Source organism: Leopardus geoffroyi, chromosome B3 (assembly GCF_018350155.1).
Source record: "Leopardus geoffroyi isolate Oge1 chromosome B3, O.geoffroyi_Oge1_pat1.0, whole genome shotgun sequence".
NCBI classification, from domain to species: Eukaryota; Metazoa; Chordata; class Mammalia; order Carnivora; family Felidae; genus Leopardus; species Leopardus geoffroyi.
The window spans coordinates 110,232,027-110,246,962 of NC_059337.1; positions in this window are offsets into that span (position 1 = coordinate 110,232,027).

Genomic DNA, 14,936 nt, shown 5'->3' on the forward strand with positions numbered 1-14,936 from the left:
GTTCAAATTTTACTTGGGGATTCACGACAAACTAAATTCAGGTTGTCCAGCGCAGGCAAAAAAAAATAGGTGATTGAGGCCTAGCTTCCTCAGAACTTTGGTCTCACAGAGCCTGGTTGGCAACGTACCTGGCTTTTTGTTTTCTTCTCCCTCCCCGCCACGATGTTTGCAAGTTGAGGGGACTTCGACAGAGAGAGTGAGGGAAACCAGACGGTATTCACGTATGAGGTTTTCATCATCCTACCCATGCCTGTCTCTCCTACCATGGCCCACATGCCCTCACTCCAAAGTCACTTATCCTTTTTTTTTTTTTTAACCATATTTATTTGAGAGAGAGAGAAAGAGAGAGTGTAAGTGGGAGAGGGTCGTGAGAGAGGGAGAGAGAATCCCAAACAGGCTCCACACTATTAGCACAGAGCCTGACATAGGGCTCAAACTCACAAACCATGAGATCATGACATGAGCTGAAATCAAGAGTTGGACCCTCAAATGACTGAGCCACCCAGAAGCCCATCTCTCTCTCTCTTTTTTTTAAGAATTAAAAAAACCTTTATTTGAGACAGGGGCACCTGGGTGGCTCAGTTGGTTTAGCATCTGACTTCGGATTCTCTGTCTTCCTTTCACTCTGCCCCTCCTCTGCTCTGTCTCTCTCCTTATCAAAAATAAAGAAACATTTAAAAAATTTTAATTTTTATTTTAGGAAGAGAAAGCATGAGCAGGGGAGAGGGGCAGAGGGAGAGAGAGAGAGAATCTTAGGTAAGCTCCATGTTCACTGTGGAGCCAGACATAGGACTCAATCCCATGACCCTGGGATCGTGACCTGAGCCAAATCAAGAGTCAGATGCTCAATGACTGAGCCACCCAGTCACCCCAGATCTTTCTGTCTTCATCCTACAAAAGAAAAATTGGGGCTCGGAAACATGGAATATGCTCAAGGTCACACAGCTAGTGAGTGGTACAACCTGGTTTCAGACATCTGAAACCAGAACCCACACTCTTAACACATTATGCTGTCTTGCCTTCCAAGAACTCTCAGAATGGCTGGATCAGTCTTTGTTATTCTCTTATTACTATTATATTTAGGAGAGTCTATCTTCTGCCTTATAGTAAACAACATTCAATTGACTTCTGAGTCCTGAACGCTCACATTATATTCAGTTGGTCATTAGAGATGATAAACATACATTACACAAAATGTTACATGGAACCACAAAGGAAATAGAATAGTTTTCCATTTGTTTTAATTAACAAGACGAATATTGAGTGCTTTCCAAGTGTGAGGTATTAGGCTAAGGACCAGAGAGGATACACAGAGGAATAAGATACTGTCTTGCCTTCAAAAAGCTTATAATCTAGAAGGACAGATTTTAAAATGTATACAAGTTGCTGTAATAAAAGACAACTAGTTTAGGAGCACCTGGGTGGTTCAGTCGGTTAAGCGTCCAACTCTTGGTTTTGGCTCAGGTCATGATCTCACTGTTCATGGGTTTGAACCCACATCTGCTGTCAGCACAGAGCCTGCTCTGCCCTGCCTTCCCTCTCTCTCAAAATAAATAAATAAACTTAAAAAAAAATTTTTAAAACAACAACTATCTTAAATGCTTTAATGAAGGTACAGACATAGTGTCAGGGGAATAATAATGGAAGAGATTGATTCCCAAACAGGGAAGGAATAGCATTTGTATTGGATAAAAACTCAGGGAGGGGCCTAGGGCACCTGGGTGGCTCAGTCAGTTGAACTTCCAGCTTTTGATTTGGGCTCAGGTCATGGTCCAAGAGTTGTGGGATAGAGCCCTGAGTCAGGCTCCATGCTGAATGGGGAGCCTGATTGGGATTCTCTCTCTCCCTTAGCCCCTCTCCCCTGCTCATGCTCTTTCCCTCTCTGTCTTAAGTAAGTAAGTAAATAAATAAATAATAGAGAAAAGAAAAGAAAAGGAATTCAGGGAAGGGAGGATTTGGGAGGAAAAACATTGGAGGTACAGAAAAAGTAAATGGACAACACAATGAGACTGGAGAAAAAAGGCAGGTTTTAGAAACAGCTGGTAGGGTTCATGGGAGGAAGAGATGAGGTTAGTCCTTGCTGTAGAAAAACAAATGCTACACTAAGGAATTTGGACTTTATTCTTAGGCAAAAAAGGAGCAAAAAAAAAGAATTGGAGGAATAATCTTTAGGAAGATAGACTTAGTAGCAATATGAAAAGGTAAATAAAATTGGAGGCTGAGGAGATCAGTACATAATGGGCCAGAATAAGGTTAATAAGGGTCTGGACAAGAGCAGTGGCAATGGAAAGAAAGGAGATGGCAGGTGCGAGATACTCAGAAAATACCTATCTAGGATGAAATAATGGGAAATCAGTTTAAGAAATGTCATATTAGGGGTGCCTGACTGGCTCAATTGGTTGAAGGTCCTGCCCTTGATTTTGGCTCGGGTCATGATCCCAGGGTCATGGGATCGAGCCCCACATCAGGCTCTGCACTGAGCATGGAGCCTGCTTGGGTCTCTCTCTCTCTCTCTCTCTCTCTCTCTCTCTGTCTCTCACCTTCTCTCTCACCCTCTTCCTCTTCCTTCTCCCTCACCTGTACTCTCTCTCTCCCTTTCTAAAATAAAAAATATATATTTTAAAAATACCATATTCAAAGACAGATTATGTCAGAGGAAAAACCAATCTGCAACAAGTATCCGGTGGGGGGTGGGGCCGCTACAGTAAGGAGAATCCCTCACCATAAGGCTTGCAAGCATCTCAAAAGTTGGGCAAAAAGTGTTTTTCTTTTATACAGCAAGTGAACAAAGGTAGAGAGAACCGGGTATGGGGACAGGAGATGGAGAGAATATTTTACCCAGAGACCAGCCTCTTTCCAGGAACTTGCCCTTAAGGAGGGGGCTGGCTGCCTGCTGACTCAGCATCAGGGCGAGCCAAAGTTCAGTGTCCTTGGGGACAGAAAGAAGCTTAACCAGGGTTTGCTTAATATCATTTTATTCCCATTAATCAGTAAGGACAAAATTAGTTCAGCTAGTCACTCATGAGGCGAAAAGTGGGAATTTGGAGCGTCTGTGTCTGGCAGTGTCCTATGTAAACAAGGCAGGCACCTTACCTGTCTTGTGCCCCAAAGGGTGGTTCCCTGCAGTATGTGACTTTCAAAAAAGGGTGAGAGGACTTCTTAACCTTCAGGTAGTTCAACATTGCCAAATACAATAAGGAGGCATTACTGGATAGTCAGATTACCATTGAGGAGGAGAAGTGTTAGCATTCTTTGGCCCAAATCTATTTGCTTTTCATTTCAACACCTACTCTGACACACCCACATCCGGTAACAGGACAAACCCCATTACAGGTTCCCCTCCCCACCCCCGCACTGCTACCTGAAAGTAGAGTGTTCCTTATGAAAACTTTCATAACCCAAAATGGCCTAAAATGAAAGTCCCATTTCGATTTCTTTCAGTTAGCAAAGACAGATACTATTGTAGGTCTCCCATATAAGTGAAGTGGCATAATGCAGACTTCCAAACAATGGGATGTGCCTGTATTTTGAGATTCATTTGGAGCATGGCCATTCCATTGTCTTCGAAGCTGTTATTACAGATTCATGCCCTAGGCTAGTCAGTAAGAATAAAAGTGGCTGCCCGACACTAAAATTGTTGATGAAAGATGAACTGCAATTGGAAGACCGTAGGCTTTTAACCTGTAGTTTGAACATTGCATTTTTTTAAGTTTATTTATTGATTCTGAGAGAGAAGAGTGAGCGTGCAAGCAGGGGGAGAGACAGAGAGAGAGGGAGAGAGAGAATCCCAAGCAGCCTCCATGCTGACAGTATACAGCCCGATGTAGGGCTCGAGCTCATGAACCATGAGACTGTGACCCGAGCTGAGATCAAGAATCAGATGCTTAACCGACTGAGCCACCCAGGCGTCCCTCAACATTGCAGTTTTAATTGTTGCTAGTTCAGGATAACAAGGAAAGTTAGCATGAAACAACCTTAGATTTTCACAATGTGAGGCTAGAAAAAGCTGATATTTTAACTGTCACGTCAAGAGACAGACATCACAGCCACTGACAGAGACTCTCCTACACCAAGCCTGAGTCAGACTCCTTGAGCCCTCTTCTCAACTGGGCCCAACCTTGGGCTGTGTTCTTGGCAGCTTAGTCCAGTTGTAGCAAGAATTTTGATTAGTCAGTTTAGTGAAAAATCTCCTACCCTTGGTATTTGATCACCCTCAACATTGGATCAGATTCCTCATCCTGCACCCTTGCTATCTTATCATCCTGACCTACCTTCAGCAAGAATCCTTGTTGAGGTGATCTGGCAAGAATCCCTTTTACCCCCATGTTTGTTCTTAGTAAATTTCCATCCACTGACCTCTGTCCTGCTCCACTTGTCCTTGTATTCAGAGTTGAGCCCACTGCAACTCCCCTACTGCAAAACTTCCATGTGGTGGGCCTTCTGAGATGTCAATAAAACCCACAAAATATTAGTAATCAGAATAAATATAAGATTGTGAGTTAATAAGACAATCTAATACAAAAAACAAAAGACACAAACAGGCATTTCATCAAAGAAGAAACCAATGGCTAATAACCATATAAAAATTTGTTCAAACTATAATCAGGGAAATGAAAATTGAAGCCCAACAAAGATACTATTTCACTACATCCAGACTGGCAAAAATTTTAAGTTGGCTAATATCAGGCATTGGGAAGAATATGTGGAACAATCAGAACTTGGATACATTGCTGGTAGGAGTCTAAATTACTACAACTGTTTTGAAAAGTAATTTGGCATTTTCCAGAAAAAGAGATCACAAGTATAACCAGCATGCCACCATTTCCACTCCTAAGTACAGCTGAAGGCATCTCTTACACATGTGCCCTAAAAGCATGTACAAAAATGACCATAACAGCATTGTTTGTGATCGAAAAAACTGGGAAACCCAAGTGTCCTTCTATAGTAAGATAGGTAAGTAAATTGCTCAATGTTCCCAGAATAGAATACCTACATAACAGTGAAAACTAATTAACTTCTTTCTGTAGGTTGACATAGACGATTCTCAAAAACAAAATGCTGAGAGAAAAATTCAAGTCAGAAAAAAAAACACAATATAGTTTCATTTGTATAGACTAAAGAAACACAAACCCAAATAATAGACATTTGTCTCTCAGACAATTGGAGAAGGACACAAAGTGATTTTCTATTTCTTAATCTGGGGGTTATTGGACAGATGTTCCTTTTATTAGTATTCTCCAAATTGTGCAGATACATTTTTAGCCTTTTGTATGCATGATCCATTCCAGGATAAAAGAAAAATTTTAAATTAGTGCCATCATGATGGAGTTGTGCTTCGTCCTACCTAACAAAGGCTCTGGTACATTTGCCAGAGTTTATGGACTCTTGAGATGCAGGTGCCTGAGATTATAGTAATATCTGGGTATTGCTGTCTTTATAGTATATATTTGTAATGTACCTATGGCCAGGGTTCTCTTTTTTTTGCAAGGAGTGGACACCTAACTTAAACTAAACACAAACGGACTTCTGTTGGCTGTGTAACTGGGCAACACAAGATTGCCTCCAGCTTTAACTACAGCTAGATTCAGGGTTTCAAATGATGTCATTGGAGTGCTGTCATACACCTACTTTCAGCATGTCCTTCTTGCTGTGTTTGGCTTTGTTCTCATTAGGCTTTTTCTACATCTCAGATAGGCAGGTGACAGAGTTGGCCATATGTAGCTTTTGGCTTATATTTCCTCAAAGCTGGAGAGCCCAATAACAGAAAATGCCTTTCCTTCAATATGGTTGGCAAATGTCCCGAAGAGGATTGTGACTGCCCCAGCTAGGTCCCTCCATGTGGCCAATCCCTGTGTTTTTGTTTTTGTTTTTTTAATGATTATTTATTTTTTTTAATTATTTTTTAATGTTTATTTAATTTTGAGAGAGACAGAGTGCAAGCAGGGGAGGTTTGGAGAGAGAGGGAGACACAGAATCTTGAAGAAGGCTCCAGGCTCTGAGCTGTCAGCACAGAGCCCAATCCGGGGCTTGAACCCACAAAACACGAGATTGTGACCTAAGCCGAAGTCGGACACTTAACTGACGAAGCCACCCAGGCGTCCCCGATTATTTATTTATTTTTGAGAGAGAGAGAGAGAGAGTGAGCAGGGGAGGGGCGGAGAGAGAAGGAGACAGAATCCCAAGCAGGCTCCGTGCTGACAGCACAGATCCTGACGTGGCGCTTGAACTCATGAACTGTGAGATCATGACCTGAGCCAAAACCAGGAGTTTGGGTCCTTAACCAACTGAGCTACCCAGACACCCCATGCACCATCTGTTTACCCTTAAGGTGGTGGTGGTGGTGGTGGTATATGTGGTGTATGCTTGGTGAAAAGGCTTTATGGAATCAGCCTTATCTGTGGGATTTCTCCACAAGAAAACAGGGAGAAAATATCTACTGGGCAGAAAAAAGACTACAACTATCATAATTCACTACCAATACTAAAGTGGCCTTTCATGTCCAGCATCTTGCATTTGTTTTGTTTTTCTTTTAAGATTTATTCATTTTTTTAATGCTTATTGATTTTTGAGAGAGAGAGAGAGACAGAGCATGAGTGGGGGAGGGATAGAGAGAGAAAGAGACACAGAATCTGAAGCAGGCTCCAGGCTCTGAACTGTCAGCACAGTGGCTGAGGCAGGGCTTGAAATCACGGACCGCGAGATCGTGACCTGAGCCCAAGTCAGGACACTTAACCCACTGAGCCACGCAGGCACCCTGTAAGGTTTTGTTTTTTAAGTAATCTCTCTACCCAGCATGGGATGCAAACTTACAACCTGAGATCCCACATCTTACATTTGTTACTCACAAAAATAATTTCAGATCCTCAGTAGGCACTATTTCAACTTCTTAAACTTTGGAATTATCGCCAAGAAATTATCATCCTTCTTATGACATATAAAACATTTTGGCACATGGGTCTAATGAGCACGCGACAGGATTCTAGTTTGACAGTCAGCTCTGCTAGACTTTCTCAAGAAAGTCACGTATTGCAGCAATATATCGAAGTTTTATGACTTATGCAAAACGTTTTACGAATCTTTCTGATCAATGTCTCTGCAACTTCAGTACTCAGCTTTTGTATTGGTTTTATTGGTTGCTTACAGACTGATTATGTTACTTTGTCTAAGGCAGGTATTGTTGCCCAAGATACCAGACAGGTGCTAAGAATTTCTAGCTAGATTTTGGGGCTCATTTACAGAGTTTCATCTATCACCTCCCCAATTTTCTTCCTGGTTTCCATTTTGAGTTGTAAACTATTAAACTCTTATTCTCTACTTCCCATGTGAGTCTGAGCCATGTCATTGTGCTTACAGAATTCCATCTCCAATATATGTTGTACTCAAGGCAGCGTGTATGGTGATTAGGAGATAAACCTTAGAGACAAGTAGAAGTGGGTTCAATTCCCAGCGCTGTTACTTGCTGGTCGTGTGATCTCGGAACAGGTAATAATGCTCACCTCATAGGGGTTTTGTGAAGAACAAAGAGCTTACTTATGTAAAAAGCTTAACAGTGCCTGGGAGATAGGAAATATTCAATACGTTGTAGTTATTACGGTTAATCCTCTTTACAACAAACTAACATTGTGTGCTCTCTCCCTTTCTCTCTTTTTGGAGTATTCATTGTAGCTTTTAACTTTTCTATCTCCTCACATCCCTTATTCTAGATAGATTCCTGCCTTTTGGTCACTGAAAGAAAATGTATTTGAATAATGGAAGATTCTAAAATAGCTCAATACCTCACTTGAAAAAAAACTGGTTTAGAGAGTAAGATGAATCTGTCACGTCAGTGTTATTTAGAGCTGGTATTTAAAATTGGCAGTTATGAAGCACATGATACATAATGAGACAGCTTGTCTATAAAACACATAGGAGACCATAACCGAAATTCTAGCAACATGTAGTTCCGAGGAGCCATATGATGGATTCCCTTAGCATTGCTGCAGTGTATCTCATGATATTTTTACAAAAAAGAAAAAAGGTGAATAAAGGCATGTTATGAAAATAAAGGAAACAAAAATTATGAGTATTGTATTGCCACACTACAGAAGGAATAATATTTTTAATGGGAGTTGCACACAGGTGTGTTACCGTGTGATTAATTTTCTGTATTGGATTGATTAGGTAAGTGCTTCTTTTTTTTTTTTTAATTTTTTTTAACGTTTATTTTTTTTGAGGCAGAGAGAGACAGAGCATGAATGGGGGGAGGGTCAGAGAGAGAGGGAGACACAGAATCCGGAGCAGGCTCCAGGCTCCGAGCTGTCAGCACAAAGCCCGGCGCAGGGCTCGAACTAGTGAACCACGAGATCATGACCTGAGCCGAAGTCGGACACTTAACCGACTGAGCCACCCAGGCACCCCTAGGTGAGTGCTTCTAATTTGAGAAACATTGTTGCTCCAAGTCTATCTTACATCATGTTAATACTTTTTTTGCCAACAATTTCAAACATACGCAGCTAAAGGCACCTGGCGTTACTACAATATTCTTATCATCCTAAGTCTATTATTAAAATAGTTTTAGGGGCATTTGAGTGGCTCAGTTGGTTGAGTGTCAGACTCTTGATTGTGGTCAGGTCCTGCGAGGGAGCCTCCCCATCCCCCTCCTCCACCGCCTCCACATTCACCTCCACATTCAACGTGGAGCCTCCTTGGGATTCTTTCTCTCCCTCTCACTCTGCCACTCCCCTGCTCATGCTCTCTCTTTCCCTCAAAATAAATAAATAAACATTTAATAAATATATTTTTAGGGGTGCCTGGTTGGCTCAGTCGGTTAAGCATCCAACTGTAGCTCAGGTCATGATCTCGTCGTCCGTGAGTTCGATCCCGCATCCGGCTGTCTGCTGTCAGCACAGAGCCTGATTTGGATCCTCTGTCTCCCTCTTTGCCCCTCCCCAACTCGCAGTCTTGTGCTTGCGCACACACTTCTCTCTCTCAAAAATAAATATCTTAAAAATAAACAAATAAATAAACAATATTTTTTAGAAGACATTCCTGTTGCCATTAACAAAAGAACCTTGGCAAGTGAAGACTTATACCCCTTTTGTTATAATCATCTACCCTCTACTGAGAATCATAACTTTAAAATTTCACATTTATTAAACATTATAAATTGAAAATTTTGGGGTATTATTAGAATATCTAAACCTGAAAATGTTGAAAATTGTAAAGGATATTAGCTTTAATCCTGCCTCTGATCAGTGAAATTTGGTTTTAGTGGATTGAAAAGAAAGACTTTTTTAAAGATTTGTTTATTTATTTATTTATCTGTCTATCTATCTATTTAAAGTAATCTCCACACCCACCACGGGGCTTGAACTCACAACCCCGAGATCAGGAGTTGCCCGTTCTACTGACTGAACTAGGCAGCCACCCCCTAGAAACACTTTTCTTAAAGCTGTGCTTCTTCAAAGAACCTAATATTTATTGGTGTAAGACTCTCTCACTATGCGTATTAAAAATCCATTGACTGGGGGCACCTGGGTGGCTCAGTTGGTTAAGCGGCCGACTTCGGCTCAGGTCATGATCTCATGGTCCGTGAGTTCGAGCCCCGCGTCGGGCTCTGTGCTGACGGCTCAGAGCCTGGAGCCTGTTTCAGATTCTGTGTCTCCCTCTCTCTGACCCTCCCCCGTTCATGCTCTGTCTCTCTCTGTCTCAAAAGTAAATAAACGTTAAAAAAAAAAAAAATCCATTGACTGAGACATTAACTGAATCTCATACCTATTCGAAGATTTATCCATTAAATTCTTGTTATCCTCATCTCATTTCGCTGAAAGCTAAAAGATTAATTCACTTTAGCTGTCTATTGTAAAGTATTTGTTTTCAGTAATTTAGGACAAATGACCAAAGAAAGGAATACATGACTTAAAGAAGGATTAGAGTGGTGGAAATAGTTGTTTCATGTTTCAGAGTGGCTTCAATCTCTTTTATTTTTTTATAGCTTAAGCTGCTTATTTTGTTTGACATGTTTTTTCAGTGACTGCTGTTGGTAGTACCTCTTTGTTTGGGATATCTGCTTTTATTTTCCCTCACTGACTTTGTTGGCTTTACTGTAACTCCAGCCTTTCCTCAACCTGCAGCCACACCTCGCTTTTTTTTTTTTTTTTTTTTGAGAGAGACAGAAAGAGAGAAAGGGAGGGAGAAAGAGAGAGAGAGAGAACGAGAAGGGGAGAGGGGCAGAGAGAGAAAGAGAAAGAGAGAGAATCCCAAGCAGTCTCCACACTCAGCACAGAGCCAGCCCTGGGATCATGACCTGAGCTGAAATCAAGAGTTGGACACTCAACTGACTGAGCCACCCAGGTGTCCCACACACCTGGCTTTTGATGTATTCTTTCTATTTTTCACACAGAAAGACTATGTGTTTGTTTGTTTGTTTAATAGAAATTCTAGCCAACAGCTTGAAGGTACTGGTGAAAGAAATACACATTCACTGTGTATTCAGATCTCCCGGCGTATTCAGACCTCTATAGCTTCCTATGGTAGATGCCTCTGGGTTAATAGGTCTTAGTCTCTTTGGCATGTGTGTGTGCATGTGTGTGCGTGTGCGTGTATGTGTGTATATCTACATATACATATGCCACGTACAAATATATATATCACAGAAACAGAAATATAGCTGTGAAATAAGATCTTCACAGAACAAGAGCATAAACATCTAAGTAATGCCATCTTGGTATAGAATATACTGTGTATCTAAACAGCATGTTAGAGGCTTTTCTCATTTTCTTATAAAACCATCTAGGATGGATTTACTAGAAATGTTATCAGACAATTCTTCCTGATTATCAGTTTCTTTTTTTTTTTTTTTAATGTTTTATTTATTAATGAGAGAGAGAGAGAAACAGAGCATGAACATGAGAGGGGCAGAGAGAGGTGGAGACACAGAATCCAAAGCAGGCTCCAGGCTCTGAGCTGTCAGCACAGACCCTGACACGGGGCTCGAACTCACAAACTGTGAGATCATGACCTGGGCCAAAGTCGGTTGCCCAACTGACTAAGCCACCCAGGCACCCCATCAGTTTCTTTATTTCAATGTTTACGAGGGCATAAATGTCAAAATAAGTTGTTTTATATTTATTAATTTTATATATTCAGATATTTTTATACTTTATGAATTTATGTATTTTACAAGTGAAAAGTGCAGGTGATTTAGCTATTCTTATGATTCCACCTATGTAAAAAAAAGTAGATAAAAAAGGGTAAAAGAAAATACATAAAATGATAAACTAGATGTCTGGGGGTATTTTTCCTTCATGTTATTTTCATGTCATTAAAAAATTCTCTGTAATTATCTTAACAATTTGCAAAAAATAAGTACCATTGATTTAGCATGTTTATAGAACTCTGGTGATTTTTAGTATATTTGATGATTATTGTAAAGGTTTCTAGTCTAAATGCAATAATTTAACATTTTATATTTTAGATATAATTTCAGTTTGTTCTTTTTGAAAAAGAAAGTTTGTCCCACAGCATTCTCAAAATAAGATCAAAAGGTACTGAGTCAAAGTGAACCAACTTTAAAATACTCTCAAAAAATATCTTGCATGTTATTTATTTCTACATTACATATGTATATTGCTATAGTAATATATAATGTACATTATAAATAGTGCACAGAATTTTTTTTAAGTTTATTTTTTATATATACAGAGAGTGTGTGGGAGGAACAGAGAAAGAGACAGACAGACAGACAGACACAGAGAATCCTGAACACTGATAGTATGGAAGCCGGATGTAGGGCTTGAATTCATGAACCATGAGATCATGACCCGAGCCAAAATCAAGAGTCAGACACTTAACCGACTGAGCCACCCAGGTGCCCCAATACACAGATATTTTTAAGCATGAAATAAAAATATCAGTAGACATGTGATAGTTTCTTCTGATATCCCCAGTGGATTGTCTTGTGTAGCCGTGAAGAACACACACCAGACACTGGAGAACATTGCCTTAGAAAACTAAAAAAAAAAAAGTTAAATAACTCAGGGTTTCACACTTATTTACATTCTGTTTTCTTTTCCATCATTAAAAAAATGTCTTTTGAAAGTAAATCCACACTGGGTATGGAGCCTGCTTAAGATTCTCTCTCTCCCACTGCCCCTCGCCCACTTGCAAGCGGGAATACAGGTGCGTGGATGTGCAGGCCCTCTCTCAAAAAAAAAAAAAAAAAAAAATACTGAAAGTCTCTGAATTCTGGAGAGGTCACATAAGGAGAAAAAATGATAAATGTTTCAACATGTTTACAAAAGTATATTTAGCTTAAGATTAAAATTGCCTTGGGGCACCTGGGTGGCGCAGTTGGTTAAGCGTCCGACTTCAGCCAGGTCACGATCTCGCAGTCCGTGAGTTTGAGCCCCGCGTCAGGCTCTGGGCTGATGGCTCAGAGCCTGGAGCCTGTTTCCGATTCTGTGTCTCCCTCTCTCTTTGCCCCTCCCCCGTTCATACTCTGTCTCTCTCTGTCCCAAAAATAAATAAACGTTGAAAAAAAAAAAATGAAAAAAAAAAAAAAGATTAAAATTGCCTTAACACTGGAAAAACAAAACATTAAAAAAAATCCATTATGTTTCAAACAAAAAGTCATAAAAATCATAATTGTCCTCCTCAGTTCATTCAGTACCAAGTTAATTCTTGTTTTGTTTGAATCTACTTTTTTTGCTAGTCCCAGAAATTCTTACCTAGTTCAGTTTTATAATCTTAAGGTTATTAGCAGCTTGTACTCAGTTCTTTCCCTCAGTCTCACTGAAAATGAAACACATTTGCAGGAAGCTTTTGTAAAAGCATCTGAGTAAAAGTTATAACAGTCTATAAATAATAAAAGACTTAAAAATGGCCATGAGTGGGGCGCCTGGGTGGCTCAGTCGGTTAAGCGTCCGACTTCAGCTCAGGTCATGATCTCGCAGTTTGTGAGTTCAAGCCCCACATCGGGCTCTGTGCTAACAGCTCGGAGCTTGGAGCCTGCTTCGGATTCTGTGTCTCCTCTCTCTGCTCCTCCCTAACTTGTGCTCTGTCTCTGCCTCTCAAAAATAAATAAATGTAAAGAAAAAAAATATTTTTAAATGGCCATGAATAAAGATCTTACTAGAGTTTGTTACAATGCAATTAATAAGGAAATTTGGTTATTTCTGTGACACACAACATTTCAAGATAATAACATACTAGCAATCAGATTTCTAGGACTTTTCATTCAATTTCTAAAAATACTTATTTTAATACTATATCTACACAAATATAATCTAAGAGGATTAATATCACTTATTTGACAATGCTTCATATGTAATTTAATGTACCAAATAAGTAATCAGTTTAATTTCTCACAAAATCTTTGCAGTCAAATGCTCTACCAATGAGCTATACCCCTTCTCACAAAATCATTGAAATGTTCAAGGGACCCTCTGGAACATTTCAATTAGATTGTAGTCAAAATACTTCATTTTAGAATTTGATTTTGAGAATTATGTCAAAAAATATCGAAAGGTTTGAACATTTGATTAAACAGAATCACAAATCATTATGCAACAGTAATTATCCATTTAACCAAAATGACAATAAAAGATACCAAAGGCAAATACAGAACATTACAGAGTTGTGAGCAAAATTTTGCTCTTTTAATGTTAGAACTCAGTTTTCTTGAGTAAACAGAGACCTGATAAACATAGGAAATAATTCTGGCAAATAACTTTGTTTTCTAGGCAGATAACTTTAAAGGTAAGGAAAAACTTGTTTACAATTCCTTATTAACAGCAGACCGATAGTTCAAGAAAACTTTGTTCGTTTCACAAAGAGCAAGCAAAATTTAATATTGCACCAGTCTACTTTTCTGTTTGTTTGTTTTTTTTTTAATTTTTTATGTTTATTTCTTTTTTTGAGCAAGAGAGCAAGCCGGGAAGGGGTAGAGAGAGAGAAGGAGGGAGAATCCCAAGCATGCCCTCACTGTCAGCCCAGAGCCCAGTGTAGCTCCAATCCATGAACCTTGAGATCATGACCTGATCTGAAACCAAGAGTCGGACAGTCGGACTGAGCCACCCATCATCCCACCAATGGACTTTAGATATTAAAACAAATTCATTTACTTAAATATATCCTAACCTTAGCCAGTACTGACCACACATGAAATTCCTTTCCAATGATATCTTCTCTGTAAACCTTCTACGACTTTCTTTTTTACATTCAGATTTTATCCTAAGTTTTCCCTCTTTGAATAACCAGCCTCACTTTAGGACAATTTTTCTTTTTTCTCAACAAATATGTATTTCTATTTCTTATACTTTTTCTTACCAAACACACATATCTTATTTTCCTTCCATGCAAAGACATTCCCTTATTATTTCCAGTAGGCCTAAATTACGTGTATTAGAATTCTTAACTTTTGGAAATCTTAATTTCTAGTAAAAACTAAGTAGTAAGCAGTTGTGAACTGTTATGCCAGCGTTCCCATTATGGAAACCAGAACTACCCCTCAAGCAATAACAGCTGCCAGGACAAAGAATTCCAACAGCCCAGACCACTCAGACCCTTTTGAACCCTCTGGAGTGACCTCCAGAATGATCGACAACTTTCTTGCCCTCGTTATAGTACTAAAATCTCCACCTAAGGAGGAACACAAGAGGAACCCAAGCTTCATTTACATAACATACAATGTGTGTATAGACATGTTTCCTTAAGATGCATGGGAACCTTATGCCTGCCTCTATATATGATAACAAGTCTTTCCTATCTAAATATTAGTCCTAACCTAAATAAAAGGAACTTATCCAACTTCATGCAGGGAGTCACAGCTTTGGAAGTTATTCCCTGTGATCCCCTTATTTGCTGCAAATAAAGTTTCCTTTTTGCGACAACTCCACCTGGTATAGTTTCTATCTGTAACTCACCAAGGAGTGAACTCACATTAGTTCAGTTACAAA